This window comes from Mustela lutreola, chromosome 17 (genome assembly GCF_030435805.1).
Source record: "Mustela lutreola isolate mMusLut2 chromosome 17, mMusLut2.pri, whole genome shotgun sequence".
NCBI lineage: Eukaryota > Metazoa > Chordata > Mammalia > Carnivora > Mustelidae > Mustela > Mustela lutreola.
Window position 1 is genome coordinate 29,343,038 of NC_081306.1, and position 24,306 is coordinate 29,367,343.

A 24,306-nucleotide genomic window follows, 5' to 3' on the forward strand; every position below is an offset into this window, starting at 1 on the left:
AGGGTGGTTCGGAGAAGCCTTGGGGCGGGAAGGGGCAGCAGGCAGCAGGAGCGGGACTGCAGGGCCTCACGCAGGAGCCCACGGACGGCGAGTCCGGTGGGTCCTGCAGTCCCGACTGGGCCGCAGCACAGCACCGCGGCGCTGCGTGCCTTTCCTCCGCCAGCCGCTCCACCTCCTCCCAGACTCTCCGCCACATCCTCCGAGAGCTTACTTCCCGCTTTGGCAATTAGCAAAGTCCCTTCTCCCGCCGCCCTCGACCCGCCCCCGCCCCCATCCCTCCTGAGTCCTCCCCGAGCTCACTACCCGCTTTGGCAATTAGCAAAGCCCCTTCTCTGCGCCGCCCCCGCCCCCCTCCCTCCTGAGGCCGGCCCGGGCTGGGGCGCGGGACCGAAGCCCTGGGGGGCTGCAAGCGTGGCCAGCGCCGGCTCTGGGCAGACTCCTAGCCTGGCTCCCTGAGCGGGTGTCCGCCCATGGCCTGGCTGCGAAAAGGTCATCAGTCCTGTTAACCCTGGCTGCACTCTCCAGTCAGTTTGCTGGCTTCCTGATTGCGCCCAAAGCCAGCAACCAGCTTCCCCAGCACAGGCCTGGTCTGAGATGCCTGCCCGGGATCTGTTGAGCAGTCTACTCATCTCCAGGCAGGGATGGCACTTCGACCTGGATGTTTGGGCTTTTTGATTGTTTTTTGGTCATTGGTTATTACATGACCTCCAGGGTAGGTGCTCCACAAAGGGAGTGAAAACAGGACGCCTGATATATAGGCATACGGCCATTCTAGAAAAATAGCTTGGGGTTCTCTCAAAAACGCGGCATTGGTCCTTGCACTATGGTTTAATAGAAAAGGGATTATGCACCAAGTTACTTACGTGAGCATAGGTTAAAATATTGTTCATCTCCTACAACAAATGGGGGTATGCTCTTTAGTAAACTAATTCAAGTCAATTAGAGACATTGTCTTCAAGGGATAACATCATAGAGACTAGAATCAGAATCATACTTTTGGGATCAGAATCATACTTTTGGGAAAATTGGGCCCAGGTTTTTTGTTTTGTTTTATGATTTTATTTATTTATTTGACAGACAGAGACCACAAGTAGGCAGAGAGGCAGAGAGAGAGGGGGAAGCAGGCTCCCTGCTGAACACAGAGCCTGATGCAGAGCTCGATCCCAGGACCCTGAGATCATGGCCTGAGCCGAAGGCAGAGGCTTAACCCACTGAGCTACCCAGGCGCCCCTGGGCCCAGGTTTTGATGGCTTCTTTCCTCAATCTTATAAAACCTATTTGAACTCTACTGGATGCCAGAACTGCTTAAAAATATTTGGTCCCTTGTAATTTTAACCTTCCAGTATTCAATGCACCTGATCCATGTAATATCCTATAGTATTTTTGTCAAATGAAGACTCTCAAAGTGTGTTTCTTGGGAGACACTTTTCAATTGGTTGCTTACATTTCTGCATTTATTATTTGTTCTAGACCATCCTTTGAAGATGGTTGTATTGAATAGACTTGGAAGACAGAAATAGTATCTTTTTTTTTTTAACTTAACCTGTTGTGTTTGCAAATATTATCTGCCTCTGTTTTGATTCTTTTTGTGGGAACTGAGGCTCAGAACTGATATATAACTCCCACCCCTACACACACACACACACACACACACACACAAACACACACACACACACACACACACACACACACAAATACTGTTAATATTCTGGCTACCTCTATTGCTGTGAATAATAAACTATATTATTTCTGAACCATGAGTCTGCGTCTTCTATCAACACCCAAGAAACCACGGCAGACTCATACACCAGCTTTCAAATAAGGGAAAATAATCTCAGATGCTTTATATTTTTTGATAGTGTTACCTACTTCTGAACATATGACTGAACACATATAAAGCTGGAGCCATGACCATTTAGAGCTTCTTCTGTGGAAGAACTATGCATTCACTAGTAAACACATGTAGTTTCATCTTTTTTTTTTTTTTCCTCCTTGACACCATTTCCTCTCTCACAGTGTTGCTCAAATTGGATGGAGTCTAAGGTCTTTTGAGGAAATTTTTGTTTAATGACTCAAAATAAAATAAGAAGAGTCTAATGTGCTAAAAATAATTCTAGATAAAAGGTATAAGATCATGCCAGAAAGGATAGTAATTTTATCTAACAACTGCCTGTTCACCCCTTATTTGTTCATTAACTAATTTCCAAATTCCTGACTAAATCCCTTTTGTAAGCCAGAATGTGAGCTAAAAACTGGGATTTTAAAAAAGTTTTCATTTGAAATCCAGTTAGTTAACATATATGGTTGTATTAGTTTCATGTGTACAATATAACATATAGCACTCAGTGCTCATCATGACAAGTGCTCTAATTAACCCCCATCACTTATTTAATCCATCACTCCTTTCCGATCCCCTCAAGTAACCATCAGTTTGCTCTCCGTAATGAAATGTCTGTTTCTTGCTTTGTTTCTCTTTCTATGTCTTATTATTTTCCCCTTTGCTTGTTTGTTTCCTTTTCTTTTATTCCATATATGAGTAAAGGTATTTGTCTTTCTCTGACTGACTTATTTCACTTTTAGCATTATGCTGTCTAGTTCCATCCATGTTATTGCAAATGGCAAGATTTCAGTCTTTTTTATGGCAGATTAAAATTCCATTGTATATACATACCACTTATTCTTTATTTGTTCATAAATTGATGGATACTTGGGCTCTTTCCATATCTTAGCTTTACAAATAATGCTGCTATAAACATAGGGGTGCTAGCATCCCTTTGAATAAGTTTTCTTATATTCATTGGGTAAATACACACCAACAGGATTGTTGGATCACAAAGGACTTCTATTTTTAAATTTTATGGAAATTCCATACTGTTTTCAAATATGGCTGTATCAGTTTGCATCACCACCAACAGTTCACAATTGTTACTTTTTCTTTTTTTTTTTAAGATTTTATTCATTTGACAGAGAGAGATCACAAGTAGAGAGAGAGAGAGGAGGGAGCAGGCTCCATGCCTGGCAGAGAGCCCGATGTGGGACTTGATTCCAGGACCCTGAGATCATGACCTGACCTGAAAGCAGAGGCTTAACCCACTGAGCCACCCAGGCAGCCCCCACAAGTGTTACTTTTTCACATTCTCTCCAACACTTTTTGTTTCTTGTAGTGTTGATTTTAGCCATTCTGACAGGTGTGAGGTGGTATGTCTTTCTAGTATTGCTTTGCAATTTCCTGATGATACATGATGATGGACATCTTTTCATGTATCTACTGAACATTTGAATGTGTTCTTTGGGGAAACACTTGTTCATGTCTTCTATCCAGGTTTTTATTGGATTATTTGTTTTTGGATGTTGACTAAAAACTGGATATTAAGTAACACACAAGACAGGTTTCCTTGAGCTTCAATTTTATTTGCATGAGTATCATTAACAGGGAAAATTGTGCATATGTGTATGTACAAGTGTGTTTACGTATACATCTATCTATCTATCCTCTATCCCCTGTCTTCTAATTGTGGTAAATCCTGTAAGGTGGGGAATGGGATAGTCTGAAGAAATGTGCTGCTGGATATGTTGGGTAAGCAAATTTAATTGCACTCAGATGCATTGGATATAAGTGAATCACTCAAATGAGTTATTTAATATTATATAGAAACAAATTAAAATTTTATGTAGTTGAAAATAATAGGTAGTTAAAATAATTTTTGTTGTTTGTTGTTTTTGTGTCTTTTTTTGTTTATATATACTATGGTGTGAATGTTTGTGTCTCCCAAAATCATATTATGAAATCTAACTCTGGAAGTGATAGTATTAAAACATAGGGGCCTTTGGGAGGTGATTAGGTCATAAGTGGGATGACAGTCCTTTTAAAGGAGACCCCAGAGAGTTCTCTTGATTCATTCATCATGTACGTTTACAGTGAGAAGATAGCCATCTATGAGGAAGTGGGCTCTCCCTGGATCTGCCCCTTCCTTAGTCTTGAACTTCTCAGTTCTAGAACTGTGAGAAATAAATTCCTGTTCTTTATAAGCTATTCAGTCTATATCATGTCCGTTATAGCAGCCTGCATGCAGAAGGACACTATGACCTAAAACGAGAGCAATAAATATAAAGTTTCAGTAAAGTCAGTTGGTACAATGTGTTTTTACTTAGAGAAGACATGCTGCTTCATGTTAAACCTTGATATTTTATATGTTTCTTGAAGGGCCACTTCTTACTCCTTTGTGTGTTCTCCACAAAGTCCAGGATGATGCCTTACATAAAGGTAATATTTTATAAATACTGTTGGAAATATATACTTCTCTAAAATCTTATTTTGCCTACAGATTACTTGGATCCACTTTGCCTTGTGTAGAATATTTGAAATATATTAAGAACAGAATGTCTCTCTAAATAACATTTAGAATCATCATTAGTTTATGACTCCTGACTCATTTGTTTATGCAGTGATACTTACTGCAAGAACACTGAAGTTTGTAATATAATTTTTGAATGAATCACCAAGCTAGTTTATTATAACTTATGAAAAAATAATTTCTCATGTTGGTTTAATTCTGCTTTTATGTTATGGTCATGACATTTTCATTAAAATAAAGTAGAAAATAGAAGTAAATAATAAATGAAAAATAAAAAATAATAAATAAAAAAATAAAAGTAAAACTCTTGTGAAATGTTAAACTTTTCTTACTTATTTTGTTTTGCTTTTCCTCTACCATACTGGCAAAGCTGTATTTTGCAGATCGATACAATTTTCTAGTTGCTAGGTTTGTTACTTTTGCTAAAATTTACAAAATATAAGAAGTTGAATAGTCATGGATTGTTTATTAAACTCCTTATCTACACATATAAAAATAAAACAATGATGGTGACCTGGGTATTTCTAAAATTGTATTCTGTTTTTCCATATTATGTTTTACAATGTAATTAATAAAGATTCTGCATATATTAACACCCATCCCCTTCTATCTCATCTGTATGTCCATTACAGAGCATGTATGATTTCTATTCATTGCTATGTTGTGGTGAAGAGATTGTCTGAAGTAGTCCTATATTTATGCAGGTAGATCTTAAGCTACAGTGCTCTTGTTTATTTGCTTGTTCCTGATCAGTATGTCTGAAAGATGGTAACTATTGCATCAGGTATGACGATTAAAAAATATTATTGGTGCCTGATACACTGTGATGAAATAGGTAAGTCGATTCACAATTTGTTAATTAAATTAGAAAAAAATTCCTTTGCATTTGTCCTTTATTAAGAGTTTTTTTTTTTTTTTAACAAATTCCTTGGGATGTTTTTTGTGTAATATATATCACATGCCTCAACCTTTAAATTTGAATGTAGAAAAGAGTTATCAGAATGAGCCTAGAAAATATTGTTATGAAATATTTTTGTTCTGTTATATTATGTAAACTTAGGAAATAATGGTAGTTATTTTTATTAGCATTTCCTACTTTCCACATGCCCTTACAGATGAGATATCATGGTTTTCCTATTCTTTTTATCGTGGTTGTTATATTCTTCATGATCAATAACAATCAATGAAAATTCGATTAATTTTCTTTGGGAAAGTGATATTTTAGCAAGAATCCATGACCAAAAATTTTAGCTGTTGTTCTTCCAGGAGATGAGACTATCAATGCTCCCGAAATTTCAAGAAATAGAACTTATTAATTGTGTTGGTTGATGTTTATTGTCTCTGAACTTAGAGGTGCATAATTCACTTTAAAATTTATTTTGGGGGCGCCTGGGTGGCTCAGTGGGTTAAAGCCTCTGCCTTTGGCTCAGGTCATGATCCCAGGGTCCTGGGATCGAGCCCCGCATCGGGCTCTCTGCCTAGCAGGGAGCCTGCTTCCTCTTCCCTCTCTCTCTGCCTGCCTCTCTGCCTACTTGTGATCTCTATAAGTCAAATAAAATAAATAAAATCTTAAAAAAAAAATGGAGTGGACCTAATGGGGGGTACTTATCTGAAATTGAGGGACATTATAAAAAAAATAAAAAATAAAATTTATTTTGAATTGAAAACAAGATCTTACTGAAGTTTAGGCATCCCACTTTATATCAGGCCTCCAGTACATTCTAATTTATTTATAGAAAATATCATAAACATGAATGTCACTTTTCCTATTGCATTTATACTGAAACTGCAATGACTCAAAGATGTCAGATCTGAAAAGCACTACCTTTCTATAATTTCTGTTTCCTAGGAGGAATGGATATACCATTTTAGCACAATTATCCAACAGTATTCAAAACCACCATGAATTTTTTTTTAAATATTTTATTTATTTATTTGTTAGAGAGAGAGAGAGAGAGCAGGAGCACAGGCAGATAGAGTGGCAGGCAGAGGCAGAGGGAGAAGCAGTCTCCCCGCCGAGCAAGGAGCCCGATGTGGGACTCGATCCCAGGACGCTGGGATCATGACCTGAGCGGAAGGCAGCTGCTTAACCAACTGAGCCACCCAGGCGTCCCACCACCATGAATTTTAAAACATAGTTATTACACCCTAAAAATCAAGTATGAAAATGTATAAACAACCAAGTCTCTATCTGTAAATGAAATACTCCCACACAGACGGGTTTAAAACTTTCTAACTTAAGGAATTTGATAGCACAGACTCAGGGTAGTAGTTTCAGTGCCTACAGTATACTTTCAGGTAGAGAGTAATGTAGGCTCTGAGTCACTTTCTGCCTAGAGATGACATAATAGTGGTTCTGCCATTGTTTGTTTGTTTTTGAAAATACGTTCCTGGGCGTCATTCAGAAAATGCAGAGTTTGGCAATCTATATAAATTAAGGATGATCTTTTTGAATGTTTGTCTTTCACTACACCAAATTAACATAATTGGACAGAAATTCCACTAAATTAAGCATTGTTAGGAAACGTGTAAATTGGAGCTGCTCCAATTAGTTGCTCTTTGAACTATGTGCTGTTGGTTCAGGATTAGATAAGGAGTTTGAAGGAAAACCTAAATCATTGCTTCCTTTTTTGAGAGAGTCTTAGCATACTTTCTTAAAATTAGCTGAAATAAACAATGTGTTTAGTCGCAAAGTGATTTGCATTTTTGCACAAACTCCCTATCTCCTTGAGAATTATAACAAATATTTCATGAAACATCATTGATCTTTACTTTGTGACACTGCTGTAAAGTACATTCAGAGTTGCCAGTTAAAAGTGTTAGTGTTGAGATGAAATGTCATGCATTTTTCTTCACTTCCATGCAAATGAACAGAGTAATTTATTAAGACACAATGAAGAAAAAAAAATTGACAATGAGTTCCAGATTTTAAAAATCACTTGCCATTCAATCCAAATTGTGAGTTTGATCGGTTACCGAACACTTATTAATGCACCCCCGGTAATTTTACAGAGATTATTTTTTTCTTACCAATTCTTGATTATTCTGTCTTGCAATGCAGAGAAAGCTAACTAATTTTAAATAAACTTCCGTTAATTTTGATTGTTATAAACTTAAGATTGATTAATTTCCATATACAGAGTTTAAAATGTTCACAATTTACATTAAATATATATTCTGTGTATACCTTGGAAAAATTATACTGAAAATTGAAATTAAAATGATGTTGTATATAGCTGCAAGAAGCCACCTGTCCCATTTCATCTTACTATATAAGTTGTGTCAGGTAATTTATAAAATCCCTACTGCATAACAAGTCTATTTTTTGTTGGAATGGGTAGTAATGTTTCTTCTTATTTCTAAATAAGAGTTGGTCTATGAGTGCATCTGCAACTGTATTTTTCCCAAGTGGCTTCATGGTCTTGAACTGAGAAAGCTCAGAACATTAAACATCAAAATAATATATTTTGACATAATTAGACATCAAGGAAATGCAATTAAAATGACACTGAGATATCACTACACACTTACCAGAATGGCTAAAATAAAATATAATGACAAGACCAAAAGAAAAAAATATACCATTTGATGATACACAATGGCAAGTTGTACCATCACTTAACCATCGCAGACTAGTGTAGTGTTAAATTTGTTTTTCTAAGCAATGTTTTGGGTCACTTACCACTTTTCAAGGATATAAAATGCTACCATTTTACTTAAAACTGTGAAATTTGGTCAGATTTAAATTTCAATTTATGTTAAAACATTCTGTAAACTGTGTTAAACTTTGACATTTGTTCCCTCTGTTCAGTGAATAACACTATATCATATTCCGAAGAATATGCTAATTTTCATTTTGAAAAATATCCCTTTTTCCTCTTATGGTAATTATTAATATGAATTAATAGTAGAATTTGATATGGTTCCATATGCCCATAAATACTTTATTGTATATTATCAAATTTAATAATGAATATAATGTACTTCTTTGGACAATATTTAAAGACCAGTCTACTCTTAAAACAAAAAAATGGAGACGCACTTCTTTAGTTCACACAAATTTCATTTTATTATATATAACCTCAGATAAATTTCAACAAATCATAATTTATTAAAATTATGTCTACTTAAAAATCTCATAGAAGAGTAAAACCATCAAAAATAAAAATAAACACACACAACACACACACATCACCCATGTATTGGCAAATCACAATTGCTGTAACAATACATTAGGCAATTTCCATCAGTGGCAAAAAGATTTGTATCCCAATGGACTGATTTTCCAGAATCCAAGAAAAAGTCTCCTAGGGTTTATTTAAAGATAAATATTTAAACAAATACTTCTTAAATTTAGGAAATTCAGAACATACGATTAAAGAATATTTGCAGTGCAGACTATATTCAATCCTTCCTTCAAAATGTGCCTTTGAGTACATAATTCTGTTTTCTCTATCTAAATTGAGCTGTCCTCCAAGGAAGTTTTCTAAAATGTGTGTCGCTGTGTGATAAATGTTCTAAGACCTAACATGCTTCATTGTATTTTTACTGTGCTCTCAAATTTAATCAATAATTTGGGTTGATGGGGGCGCCTGGGTGGCTCAGTGGGTTAAGCCGCTGCCTTCGGCTCAGGTCATGATCTCAGGGTCCTGGGATCGAGTCCCGCATCGGGCTCTCTGCTTGGCGGGGAGCCTGCTTCCTTCTCTCTCTCTCTGCCTGCCTCTGTGCCTCTATGCCTACTTGTGATCTCTGTCAAATAAATAAATAAAATCTTTAAAAAAAATAATTTGGGTTGATGTATAATATCTAGTTTCAAATATCTTTTCCATCTATACAAACACCCAGCTGTCTCCTTTATATGCTATTACTATTGAGAATTCTGTTGTCAGTATTATTCTTGTACATTTTAGGTGATCTGTTCTTCTCTTGGGCATCATTTATGCTCTTCTCTGTTTTTGATATTCTTAAAACTCACCATAATGTATATGAGTGGTTTTTTTTTGTGTGTGGTTTTTGTTTTGTTTTGTTTCCGATTTCTCATGTTTGGCATCATTTTAAGTCTGGTGTCTTTTATCTTTCTTTAATTCTCCAAAATTTATCTCAGTACTTATTTAAATATTTTCTTTATTTTTTTTTCTCTTCTGCTGCATTTGGGCAGAAGTCATTAATTTGTTTGTTTGTTTGTTTTTCCCAACTCATTTATTCATTTTACAGCTATATTCATCTTAGTCTCCATTTATTGTATTCTTTATTTCAACAATTTTCACTTAATTTATATTCACAGTATAGTATCTTTTCTTTGTATATGTATATCATTATTTTATCATATACTTTTAAGCTATTTTTAAAAATATTTTATTTATTTATTTGACAGTGAGAGATCACAAGTAGGCAGAGAGGCGAGCAGAGAGAGAGGAAGGGAAGCAGGCTACCTGTTGAGCAGAAAGCCCGATGTGGGGCTTGATCCCAGGACCCTGAGATCATGACCTGAACCGAAGGCAGCGGCTTAACCCACTGAGCCACCCAGGCGCCCCTTTTAAGCTATTTTTTAAAAGTACAGTCATTCTTTTTTTTAAGATTTTCTTTCTTTCTTTATTTGACAGAGAGAGATCACAAGTAGAAGGAGGGCAGGCAGAGAGAGAGAGAGAAAGAGAGGGAAGCAGATTCCCTGCTGAGCAGAGAGCCTGATGCAGGACTTGATCCCAGGACCCTGAGATCATGACCTGAGCTGAAGGCAGTGGCTTAATCCACTGCGCCACCTAGGCGCCCCTAAGCTTTTTTTTTATATTCCTGTTCCAATAACACTTGGATTGCCATATAAAGTTAACCACATCATCTTTTTTAGGTAAGTAATTGTACTTTTTATGTGCATAGTTATTTTGGTCCATGAGTTCAGCTCCTCTTCGGATCATCAAATCTCTGTAAAGTCTGGGTATGCTAGGATTTTCTAAGCAACAATAAAATACATTGAAACCTGGTAGCTTAATTATAATAATGTTTTCTTTCTCAATCATTCACAATAGTATTACATTCTGAGTAGCTTCCTTCTATTTTGCAGCTATAGTGCTTGGAAAAACTTGAATTGTGATATCACTGTGATAATGTGAATTAGGTTTTTCAGAGAATCGGGAAGAGAAAAAAAGGAAGATATTCTCCAGGGCCAACTCTAGAAGTGACTATTAAAACATCTGTCCAAATTCAATTGAACAAAACTCAGAAATGCCATCTCCAGTGAAATACAAAGAAGATTATATATAGTTCTGGGCACACACATCTCATTTGACCCAATGATGTACATCAATGAAAGACTGAAGGCCAATCACCACTCCATGGGAGAATTTAAAAATAAATTTACTAATGAGGCCAAGAGTTCAGAATCACAAATACTTAAGAACTAATAATAACTGCCTTCACTTGATGTTATTCTATAAGATAAATCCTATGATCAAGTTTCAATTTTAAATTCTTAAAATTTTAAATTCTTAAATCCTTATGAAGAAGCATCATTTGGAGGGAGCAGTTTTCATAATTTATCATCCATCAGCCTTTATTTTTTAAGATTTTATTTATTTATTGGACACAGAGAGAGAGAAAGAGAGAGAGAGAGAGAGATCACAAGTAAGCAGAGAGGCAGGCAAGCAGGGAGGGAAGCAGGCTTCCTTTTGAGTAGAGCCCGATGTGGGGCTGGATCCCAGGACCCAGAGACCATGACTTGAGATGAAGGCAGAGGTTTAACCCACCACCCACGTGATGAGAGAGCCACTCAGGTGCCCCTCATCCATCAGTCTTAATTGATTGGAGGAAAATGTGTGGAGGAATAATGCCTTAGGGATCTAATCTCTCTAAAGGATTTTCAAGTCCTTACCCCTTTAAGGTTTTTGTACAGTTCTGATAGCCTCTAAACATCCAGCTGATTTCTACAGTGACAGGCCTGTTAAAACCTGTCTTCAAACCAGGAATAGAGCTTGAAACATACCAGTCAAGAGCAACTTTGAGTCTTTTAAGGAATTTATCATCATTTCTTTGTTTTTGGTTAATATCTGAAATAGTTCCATATTACACTTGCATAATTTCTCCAGAGCGGACTTTGAAGGAGGCATTCAGTTCCAGCTAGTTCCATATTTTGGCAAGAACTATAATTCTATATAAAAAAAAAAAACATATTTTAGGGCGCCTGGGTGGCTCAGTGGGTTAAAATCTCTGCCTTCAGCTCAGGTCATGATTCCAGGTTCCTGGGATTGAGTCCCACAGTGGGCTCTCTTCTCAGCAGGGAGCCTGCTTCCATTCCTCTCTCTCTGGCTGCCTCTCTGCCTTCCTGTGATCTCTGTCAAGTAAATAAATAAAATTTTTAAAAAAACATATTTTATACCAGTTATTCATGTTTATTAACTAAGATATCACAATACAAATAATACAAACAGTTGCTCTTTATTAATACCTTCAACCAAGATAAAAAAATATGTCATATTTTCTCTAAGAATTTTATATCATCTGATAGGTCAGATATATATAAAATTACATTTAAAGTTTTAAAAATATCAGCAAATATTTTCATTTAAATGCAAATTTGAAAAAAAATCTACTTTTCCAAACACGACTTTTTATCCTATTTTATTTGAATTTTGTCGACAACTGATAAAATGTTTAGCGAGACTATAAATGTTAGATCGAAAAAAATGATTAATACATGTAGGTTCAAATTATTATGTTCCATTAGAAATGATTTAGTCTTTGATGAACATCTGTTTGGTAATATGTTGTATCCAGATATAGTAAATTAATGATATATATAAAATTATAGGGAAATGACACCTTCCGTTCCATTATGAGTAGAGCTTTTAAAATGCTATTTGTCACAACCTGTCATCTTGTCATTATGTAGCATTATGTAGCATTTAAAAAATGTATACTCTTCACTTCGAAGTCTTTTAGAAATCTAAAATCTGACTTTCTATGGTTTGTGTTTCCATAATCCTTTATTGCCAGTTTGAACAAATCCACATGCTTTGATTCAAAGGCAATAAATTCCTCTTATTTGGAAAAATGATGTTTATTTTTGTTCTCTCACCCTTCGCAGGTGGTTTCATTTTAGCACACTTCAGAGTTATAATTTCATGCTTATTAAAAACATTTATTATGATCTACATAGATGAATGAAACTTTAATTTTATTAAATTATTTGCCAAAAACTCTGTTATTTTTAAAAATGTATTTCCTTTGATGGGTTATTTTAGAGCGTTCAGAGAGGATCTAGGAGTGTGGTATTATGCAATTTTTAAGCAGGTATGAAATGGTTATTTATATGATTGTTTCTTTAAGGCTTATGTATATTGTCCATTATATGCTATAAAATATTTTGAAAGTAAATATAAAGTATGTTTTACATAGTTTATTTTTTGGAAAAAATATTGAAATGACTTATGAAATTCAGTATACTCTCAACATTAATTTATTTTGAAATTTACCAGTTGTCTACTGAACCTATTATATGGCAGATATTACTTCAGACTACACTGGTAAATGAAATACTTGGCTTTGTAGAACTTTTATTTTAATGGGTGAGACAATCAAAAGCTATACACCTTAATAAAAATTGCATAGTGCATTCAAAAATGATGAGTACAATGGGGAAAAAGAAAAATTCGATCAGGGTGAGAAAAATCAAGATTGCTAGGCAGGGGATGGGGAGTTAAAATTTTTAATAGGAAGATCAGGGTAGTTACAATGAAGCTGACAATTGAACAAAGGTATGGAAAGGTGATGAATTTGCCCAGAACTATCAGCAATAAGGTCACTCCAGACAAAGGAATTGGCTATCTTGAAGGCCATAAGGTTGGATCATGCCTGGCATATCTGAGGAATAGCAAGGAGGCCACTGTGAGTGACTGAAGAGTAGCAGGGAAAGAGGTCACAGAGGTTAAATGAGTGGCTAGATCATGTAAAAGCTTAGAAGTCATTGTAAAACTCTGGCTTTTATATTTGGAAACTTACTGTGTGATAGAATTTCTGCTAATAACGGAGAGTTCAAATGTCCATAAAATTTCAAGGATTCTTATTCTAGTAATACAGAATAAAGAAAAAGAGTTCATATTTTCACATGGTGTAACAAATGCTCGGAGATCCAAGTGGAGGAAGCTATGGGAGCACAGAAGAAGGCACTAAAATCACACCAATATATTTGATGACTGTGACTATATATAAATTTGTATTTTCTTGATTTTTTATAGTCATGGAATCACACAGTATATACTATTCATTGTCTGGCTTTTCTTTTCTCAGCATCATTACTTTGAGAATCTCCAATTGTAAATAGTTCATTTTGATGTTGAACAGTAATCTCTTTAATGAAAAGATCATAATTTGTCTTTGCTCTATTGATGGACATTGATGAACATTTCCACTGTTTTCAATTCTTAAAAATAAAGCTGCTATGAAATTCATATACAAGTCCTTGTATGAACATAGGGTTTGTTTCTCTTGGTTGAATGCCTAGAAGTAAAATGGCTATTTGTGTAACTGCAACATATTTTGCATTTAAAAAAATTTTCAAACTATTTTCCAAAGTGGTGGTATCATGATATATGCCAACAACAGTTTAGATTTTTTGTTGCTTCCCAATCGAGCTCAGACGAAGTACAATTAGCCTTCATAATTTTAGCCATTCTAATAGATATGTAAGCATGTCTCATTATGATTTTAATTTGTATTTCTTCAATGTCTAAATGTTGAGAAATTTGTCATGTGCTTATAAGCCATCCATATACTTTTGGTGACATGTCTCTTCAATAATGTTCTTCACATGTAAAATTGGATACTCTGTTTGGTTATTAGTAAGGTTTTTTATTTTTATTCATTTTTTAATAATCAGAGTAGATGTCCATTATCAGATATATAATTTGCAAATCCCTTCTCCATCTTTACGGTTTCTCAATGGAGCTTTGATAGCTGTGTTTTTCAAGAAATATGCTACTTCTTTCCTGGTACACGGCGGTATGACTAGAACATTATCAATGTTGATTTTGCAAAGAAAATCATGGATTAAGATATATGTAGTCTGCAGTTGTTGGGAGTGTTCTGTAATATCAAGCATATCTAGTTAGTTGATAATTTAGTTCAAGTTTTACATATCTTACCAATTTGATGACCATTTGTCTATATAATCTTATATAATCTTAAAATAAGGGTGTTGAAATTTTTTTCCATTTCTCTTCTAAGGTAGAAGTTATGATTTTTGTTCTTAGTTTTTCCCTATATATCCCCAAATCAGTTATTAAGTATTTTTTTTAAAGATTTTATTTGTTTATTTGACAGACAGAGGTCACAAGTAGACAGAGAGGCAGGCAGAGAGAGAGAGAGAGAAGCAGGCTCCCTGCTGAGCAGAGAGCCCGATGTGGGACTCGATCCCAGGACCCCGAGATCATGACCTGAGCCGAAGGCAGCGGCTTAACCCACGGAGCCACCCAGGTGCCCTGTTATTAAGTATTAAAAGTCAAGAATTATTATACTCCCTGATGAATTCATCCTTTTACTCTTCTGTAATTTTGAATTGATCTTTATGTCTGATAATGAAATTTGCTTTAAAATCACTTTTCATTTGTATCTTTAGGGTAAATACCCAATAGTGCAATTGCTGGGTCATAGGGCAGTTCTATTTTCAACATTTTGAGGAACCTCCATGCTGTTTTCCAGAGTGGCTGCACCAGCTTGCATTCCCACCAACAGTGTAGGAGGGTTCCCCTTTCTCCGCATCCTCGCCAGCATCTGTCACTTTTCATTATCTTGATATAACCACCAAAGTTATAGTGTGATTAGTGTTAATATAGCATATATTTTCTTTTACTTTTTAAAGCACTTATATATTTAATCCTGACAAAGAAACAAAACAGCTTTTTAACTCTGGAAGCATCTTTCTAAATTATCTTTTTTTTTTTTTTTTAAATAAAGCAGTACCAATTTTTGTTAAGGGACCTAGAGTGAAAGTAGATTTATTTATTTATTTATTTGTTTGTTTGTTTATTTATTTATTTAGTAAAAGATTTTATTTTGTTTATTGACAGCAGGAGAGAGAGAGAGAGAGAGAGAGAAGAAGAAGAAGCACACAAGCAGGGGGAATCACGTGCAAAGGGAGAGGAAGAAGCAAGCTCCTTGGGGTGCAAGTAGTCCCATGCAGGGCTGGATCCCTGTACACTGGAATCATGACCTCAGCCAAAGGCAAACATCTGCTTAAACAACTGAGTCTTCCAGGCACCCCTAGAAAATTAAAAAAAAAAAAAAGACCTTTTAAAAACATTTTTTTCTTTCTTGTATTTTTTTAAATATTTTATTTATTTGACAGACAGAGAGACAGGAAGAGGAACTATAAGCAGGGCAGAGGGAAAAGGAGAAGCAGGTTTCCCACTGAGCATAGGGCCTGATGTGGGGCTCCATCCCAGGACCCTGGGATCATGACCTGAAAAGAAGGGACACTTATGGAGGAAGCCACCCAGACACCTCTTTTCTTTGTTTTTAATATATGGCAACTGATGCTTCCCAGCCACGAGAAGCATATTACCCATTGATTAAATCTTTGATAACAACCTATTTAAAAAGGTGTGTAAATATATACTTACTCAGATTTATACACTTTGTGTTTTCTTCATAGTTTGGGGCTGGACCCAATGGTCACAACACTGCTTCCAGTCTTTGCCTTCCCATCTTTTGATACCAGGTATTTGGTCAGAAAAGCAAATTAGTATCAAAATTAATAAGCCCTTGGCACCATATCTCTGGAGCAGGGGTTGCTCTTAGCCAAGGCCCAGAGCAGTTGACCTCCCCTCGCTAGTGCTATAGCCCCAAGGACTAGGTCCCTGCCACCAGAACTCAGTCTTACATGTTATGCTAAGCAGACAAAACCAAAACAGGAAAGCTCCGACAGCTTTCACTGGCATGCCTCATCTCCAACTCCCTCGACGTCCAGGCAGTACCAGATGACAGGGAGGGGTCTTGGTCCAACATATGGGAGGGAAGGAAGTAGCCACGAGCAAGTACCTGCCTCTCTGTGCCTTTCTTTCATGAGCAGGTTGTAAGGAGGAGGAAGAGAAAGGGGAAGAGAGGTGAACTTCAACGGGTGGAGGCCTCAGGTAGGCAGCCGGCTCCTGCCAGTAGGAAAGGGACAAAGGAGAAGGCAGTGAGTCTTTCAGGGAGGGTGGGGGGTAAGGGTTACAGCTTATGACAGAATCTGGACAGGAGTAATAGGGATACTAGTCATTTGAGTCCACCATTGGCAATTGGGCTGGGTGTCAGGGCAGATAGGCCTCCCTGGGCAACGGCACATGAGAGAAGGTGGAATTCTTCTCTGAGGAGCAGGTGGAGCTTTGGGTGTTGGGAAAGCATAGACAGTATTGTTCCAGGGCCAAGGACAGGTCCGGGTACTCCTGGTTGGAGGTCAAGGCCACAGTATGATCCAGGTCTTCTACCAGCAGCTCGAAGGTACCACATGCCAGCCACCCCTCATTATTGTGTATAACTCTCTGGTGCACTTATTGGCTTATCCATCAAATGACTCCTTCAGCAGCTTGAAAACCACCTCCACAGGCACTCCAGGATATGGGAGGCTTCCAGAGTGAAAATTTTGCCCAGGATCACCCCAAAAGACCAGAAGTCACTCTGGTGGATGTAGATCTGGTCAAACATGGCCTTAGGGACCATCCACTTCACAGGCAGTCCACTGTCGGTTGTCTTTTTATAGTAACTGATGTGGTGATATTTCTGGCAAGGCTGAAGTCTGAGATCTTCATCATGTTGTCCTTTGTCACCAGCACTTCCCTGGTGGCCAGGTCTTGGTGTATGCACTTCTTGGAGGCAAGGTACTCCATGCCTCAGGCTACCTGGTAGGCACAGGATACCAGGTCCTTGGAGGAGAGTTGCTCTGCTGCATTGTGGCTGATATTGTAACAGTACTCCAGGTCAGGAGGCCTCTGGGCCTGCAGGTACTCCTGTATGTTGTCTTTGGAGGCATATTCCATGAGAGTGTACGAAGGACCGTCCTGTGTGCAGGACCCAGCAGGTTGATGGTGTCCTTGTGCTGTCCAATCATCTTCATCATCTCCATTTCTGAGATTAGGTTTGACAGGTCTTTCTCTGTTGCATCTGACTTCAACATCTTCACAGACACTTTAGTCAAATGGTTGGATTTGTCTTTGTCCAGCCCAATGGCCTCCTCCAACACCACCTGCCCAAAGTAGGCCTGTCTTAGGGGTCTGCCTAAACTGCCTACAACCAGTCTGCCTAAAGGCAGTTATGAACTCTAGATTATCCTCAAAAACATTAAACCACAAGCTAAAAATTCTCTTCACTAGGTCTTTGTCGCAGGTCTAATTTTCTTATCTTTCATCATTTATCTTTTTCCTAATTCTTATTTTCAGTATAGCTTATTTTGCTTCCAGGTGTTTCCCCTGGTTTCTGTATGCTGTTTCAGAGGGAGGAATTATCCTGTCATAAAATTATTTCTTGAGCATTCATTACATCTCTCAGTTAAAATGGGTTCTTTTATGGTACTGATTCATTTGAGTTTTCTCAGAATGGGAAGAATTTTCAAAATGGTGTTTTCCTCAAGGTTCAGAGTATGTCTTAGCCTCATCTTACTCTTTTTGAAATTGACTTTTCAAATTCTTGTCCCTCTTTTTATCTTTTTAAATTAAAATGTTTAATTTTTACTATTTTTTCATTTGAGTATAGTTGATATTCAGTGTTACATTGGTTTCAGGTTTTCAATATCTCCATACATTATTCTATGATCACTACAAATATAGCCACCATCTGTCACCATATAACACTATTATAATATCATTCACTATATTCTCTACACTGTCCCATATTTTTTTTAAAATCTCTGATTTTTATGTTTTCTGTTATTCCAATTTTCGACCATCATTTTACTTGGTTACTTTAATAAAATATGCCTGATTACACACTCTTTGCTGAACACCAGAGCATATGATTTATAGTAGTCTTCTTCTTCTTCTTCTTTTTTAATTAACATATAATGTATTATTTGCCACAGGGGTACACGTCTGTGAATCGCCAGGTTTACACACTTCACAGCACTCACCACAGCACATCCCCTCCCCAATGTTCATAACCCCACCACCCTCTCCCTACCCTCCCCACCACCCCGGCAACTCTCAGTTTGTTTTGTGAGATGAAGAGTCTCTTATGGTTTGTCTCCCTCCCGATCCCATCTTGTTTCATTTACTCTTTTCCTGTCCCCCAAACCCCCCACATTGCACCTCCATTTCCTCATATCAGGGAGATCATATGATAGTGTCTTTCTCTGGTTGACTTATTTTGCTAAGCATAATACCCTCTAGTTCCATCCATGTCAACGCAAATGGCAAGATTTCATTTCTTTTGATGGCTGCATAGTATTCCATCGCATATATATATATATATATATATATATATATATATATATATATATAAATTCATTTGTTGATGGACATCTAGGTTCTTTCCATAGTTTGGCTATTGTGGATATTACTGCCTTAAACATTTGGTGCACGTGCCCCTTTGGATCATATAGCAGTCTTCTTTACCTCTATCAGAACCCCAGGAAGCTTTATTTATTTATTTACTCACATAAACAGATGATCCAACACAACGTTTTTTGATGTTCAAATGTATTATAATGTCTTACCGCTTAACACTTTGCTTACTGCTCTCTTTCACTGTCTGACTAAATCCTCATCATCACTATGCCATTTAATGAGGAAGAACATTTGAACTCAGAGTTCTCTCCATATCAGGAAATGAAGACTCCACCCTTCTGTTTGTGCAGGTAAAATAAATGTTGATATTGTCTGTCCTGCACATACCCCATCCCGTTCACCAGAATATTCACCATCCAAATATATACAAAATGAAAACCATACCTCACCACTTCTATTAACACCCAGCATGCTAAAAACACCATCATATGTTCCTGAATTATTGACTTGATTGATAACCCCACTTCCACACATACTGCACTCCTTTCTCCCTGCAAATTTATTTTGGTACAGCAATTTAACCTAAAAATCAAGTCAGATGATTTTATTCTGCTGTTGAAAGTCTTTTGGTATGTTCCCCTTTCATATTAAATAAAAACTGAAGGCGTTTCAATGTACTAGAAGGTCATACATCAATACATTCTTCCTCTCTCTACCAGTATGAACTCCACATTGGCCTCCTTGCTTTTCCTCAAAAGCAACAGACAAGCTGTTCACACAAAGTCTATATACTTACTTGCTCTGCCTAGAGCAATCTTTTCCTTTAATATTTGTATAAAACTCTCCTTCACTTCCTGGGTCTTTGTGCAAATAATATCTCCTAAATGAGATATAACCACCCAACACAAAATAAAATTAACTTTCATCCCAGCATTCTGCAATGGCTTTTCCCTTTCTTGTATTTCTTTGTAACACTTATCACCATCAACCATCAATCATTATTCTATTACTGGTTTATTTTCTTATTTGAGACAGAGAGAGAGAGAATTGGGAGGGTGTGCAGAGGAAGAAGAAAACACCCCACTGCCTAGAAAGCGTGCTGGGGAGTTACATCCCAGGACCCTGAGATCATGACCCAAGCCAAAGGCAGTCACTCAATGGACTGAGCCACCGAGGTGCCCCTCTATTATTGGTTTATTTCACTATTATATTTCAAAAGAATGTAAGCTCTTTGTGGTCAGGTATTTTATATGTTTTATTAATTGAAGTATTCTCAGAAAGGTAGCTGGCAGATTGTAAGGGCTCACTAAACTGTATTTTGTTGTTATTATTGGGCTCCTTTATGGGCTTTACCTCTTACGCTAGACGTCTATCCTTCAGATGTAAGCAATAAGAATAGAGCCCTGCTGCCTGTTCAAATGTGTAAAAAGCCTGTATTAAGTGGATATTTTAAAAGCTAAATGAATGGCTTAATAGTTGTATATAGGGGGAAAGGGAACATATGTTCCACAGTTTAGAAGTGGAGTTCTTTTATAGAGTTCTTGTACAAGCCTACACTATTGAACGATAATGGGCAGTTGTACATTCCAATTATACAAACACTTTGGTAATTTATATCCTTTTTTTGTAATTCATGACTGGATCATTTAATTCCTTAGGAGCATTATAGCATTTCAACTTTTCATGTTCAATAAACTTATTGGGGTTGCGACCTTTTTTATTCAAATGGAGAAATAGTCATGATTTAATCTAAATAAAGTGTTGTTTTCTTGTGTTGTTTTCTAGGAATGAGTCGCACATGCTAGTTTAAAAGTTTTGTTAAATTCCCAAGTCTGTCACTGATAAAAGCCTTTTGTAGATTAGTAACTTGATCAAAACGGAAAAGTTATGTAACACCAATTGTTATACTATCTTTGTTTCCATCTTGCATTGTAATAACACCCATCTTAACTCTATTTAAGACAAATCATTGCCAGATGGATTTCTGGCATTGATTGCATGATATGAAATCTAGTATAACTAAAAGTTTTTGGTTTTAGTAGCATATAAATCAATTTAGAAAAATATATGTATTTGAATATAAGATAAAGTTTTAAATTATTTGGCAATAGTAAACTAAACTTTTTTTTTGTAAATTTGTATTTTCTAAAATTTCATTGATCTCTTTTGCAATAAGAAACAAGTTACAAAAAATTAAGGTTTATTTACCCCAATTCAAAATTATTAGGAATATAATCATAGAGGTTGAAGTATTTAAAATATTGAGACCAAAATATTTTATTAGGTAAATTCATGAATGCTGAGCATTCACTGTTAAAATATACTAATACTATTGATAGACTGGTAGAAGCCTAAAATCAAATATTTATTAAATATTTATATCCATATATTTTCATGGCTTGGTAATTCATTTCTCTGGCATTAAATAATATTCCATTGTTTGCCTATACTACACTTTATTTTTCCTTTCACCTATGGAAGGATATCTTGGTTGCTTCCAAGCTTTTGTCAGTTATGAATAAAACTACTATAGACATCTTTGTGGGTATAGATTTCATCTTCTTTGGATGAATACCAAGAACTGCTACTGCTGAATCATCTGGCAAGAATATGTTTAGTTTTTTAAGAAACTGCCAAGTTGTTTTCCATTCTTTATTCTCAATAGACATGGAAGAACATTCCTGTTGCTCCACATCCTCACCAACATTTCGTGTTCTGTTGTCAGTGCTCTGGATTCTGGGTATGTACTGGTGTCTCTTTTTTGTTTTAATTTGCATTTTCCTGATGACATATGATGTGAAGCATCTTTTTATATGCTTATTTGCCATCTGTAATATTTTCTTTTGTGAGGTATCTGCTAAGGTCTTTGGCTCATTTTTAATCAGGTTTTTCCCCCATTGTTGAGTTTTAAGGGGTCTTTGTGTATTTTTGATTAACAGTCCTTTGCCAGATGTGTATTTTGCAAATTTTTTCTCATAGTCTGTGCTTTGCCTTTTCATTCTCTTGGCATTGTGTTTCACAGAGTAGACATTTTTAAATTCAGGGCTTGTGCTTTTGTAGCTAAAGTTATTGCCAAAACCAAGGTCATTTAAATTTTCTTCTATATTACCTTCTACATGTTTCATGTTTAGGTTTATAATCCAATCTGAGTTAATTTTTGTGAAGAGTGTATGATATCTGCCTGGATTTATTTTATATTTTTAATTTATTTTATTTTATATTTTTACATTTAGCTTCACCATTACTCCAGAACCATTTGTTTACAAGATTGTATTTTGCTCTCTTGTATTGCTTTTGCTTTTATATTAAATATAAAATATAATTGATAATATATATTCTGTTGCTTTAATCTAGTCTTTCTGTGGTATTACAATATCTTGCTTACAATTATCGTTATGGTAAACTTTTTTAAAGATTTTATTTATTTATTTGACAGAGATAGAGATCACAAATAGGCAAGAGACAGACAGAGAGAGAGATGAGGAGAAGCAGGCTCCCTGCTGAGCATAGAGCCCAATGCGGGACTCGATCCCAAGCCCCTGGGATCATGACCTGAGCCGAAGGCAGAGGCTTAACCCACTGAGTCACCCAGGCACCCCATCGTTATGGTAAACTTTTAAGTCAGTCCTCAGTCTTTGTTCTCCTTCAACACTATGTTGACTACTGTGAGTCTTTGCCTCTCCATATAAACTTTAAAATAAGTTTGTTAATATTAAAAAAAAAGAACTTGCTGGAATGCATTAATTGTATAGATAAACTTGGAAACCAGTGACCTCTTTAGCTTAGCAGGAGATAGACCATGGACATCAGTTGTCACAGTGGTGCCTCTGGCAGAACCTATTGCAAATCCCTAGGCAAAATTAGACCTCAAGGATCTGAGAGAATGTCTAAGAAGTACTTGATACAACCCTTGGGTATGGTTTATTGAAGTGTCCACCTGTCTGAAAGCTGGGGAATCTAGATAAGGGAGGGAAAATTAGTTATGATAAAACATATCAACAAACATCAATAAATTTTGTAAAACTAATTGTCATGGCTCATATACACTATGACCAACAGAGGGACCATCAGAAGGAAAGCATCAGTTATGTTTATTGTGAAAATTTTTTTTCAAAATAAAGCAATGTGAGGGGAAGACACAATGAGAAAATTACCATTTTTTAAATGGTTAAACTTCTTACAAAATGGAATAGGTTTTATATTCTAAGTAGTATATTGAAAAGTAAACCATTGGGGCGCCTGGGTGGCTCAGTGGGTTGGGCTGCTGCCTTTGGCTCGGGTCATGATCTCAGGGACCTGGGATTGAGTCACGCATCGGGCTCTCTGCTCTGCAGGGAGCCTGCTTCCCTCTCTCTCTCTCTCTCTGCCTGCCTCTCTGCCTACTTGTGATCTCTGTCTGTCAAATAAATAAATAAAATCTTTAAAAAAGAAAAGAAAAGTAAAACATTAAAAAATAAAATTTTAATTAAAAAATTATGTAATTTTAAAAAAAGGTTTAAAATAGCAGAACCATTTTTCTTATAACTGGAAAATACATTGTATATATATCTATCAAAAATAACTTGTCATGGGGGCGCCTGGGTGGCTCAGTGGGTTAAAGCCTCTGCCTTCGGCTCAGGTCATGATCCCAGGATCCTTGGTTCGAGTCCCACATCGGGCTCTCAGCTCAGCAGGGAGCCTGATTCCTCCTCTCTCTCTCTGCCTGACTCTGCCTACTTGTGATCTCTGTCAAATAAATAAATAAAATCTTTTATTAAAAAATTTTTTAAAAAATAACTTGTCATGTCTGGAATCAGGAGCATATGGAAAAAATAATATCTGAGGACAATACTTCTGCCATGTTTTGTGCCTTGTTAATATTTTTAACAGTCAGGCAACTTTAAGCTTTATTGAAATACCTGCTACGATACCAGCAGTGCCTTTTGGAGCCCTATGACTATAAAAATTAATTGCAAATATTCAAAATGTTTACTATGGTGTCACTATTTAGGGCCACCACCAAGTATGTTTCAGAAGTAAGCGTAACTGTTACTCTTCCGTAAGGCAAAAGGGCATATATTCAGGAGTTCCATCTGCTGTACCAGGAGGTGAATCAAGTAATGATTTTTGTCTATAAAATAATTCCCTTTTCAATCTAACATTCCTCATTCCACATTATAATAATAAAAACTAGAAGGAGACTAAAACAAACAAACAACTACAACTACAACAACCAGCTTTTCCTTCAGTGGAAAAGTAAATATAACCTTATGAGTAGCCTGAAATTTATTTTTAAATATTTTTAAGATAAACGTTTTTGTTAGAAAACCATATATTTTATATGACTAAGAAATAACAGGCAAAGTTTTATTAACTTCTAAAAAGTCTAGTTACTTTTATTTATCTATTAACTCATCTCTTTATGAAGTAGAACATGATCACACCTATTGTATCTACCCAAGTTTGTATGCTTTGGTTATTTTATGTTTGCTATTTCCTTGCTTAAT

General features: G+C 36.3%; 1 long non-coding RNA gene across 3 annotated transcripts in view; it reads left to right on the top strand.

The window, feature by feature from the left end:
* The window catches only part of LOC131819851 (uncharacterized), an 84,979-nt gene extending 69,359 nt beyond the window's left edge, over window positions 1-15,620 (top strand). For 2 of the 3 annotated variants that reach the window (XR_009349348.1, XR_009349347.1), the window contains exons 2-3: window positions 4,205-4,264; window positions 15,419-15,620. This is a non-coding gene — a long non-coding RNA (uncharacterized LOC131819851). Of the gene's footprint in view, window positions 1-1,865; window positions 1,953-4,204; window positions 4,265-15,418 lie in introns of those variants that run through there. The other variant, XR_009349349.1, reaches the window with a different exon arrangement.
* Window positions 15,621-24,306: the final 8,686 nt, after the last annotated feature.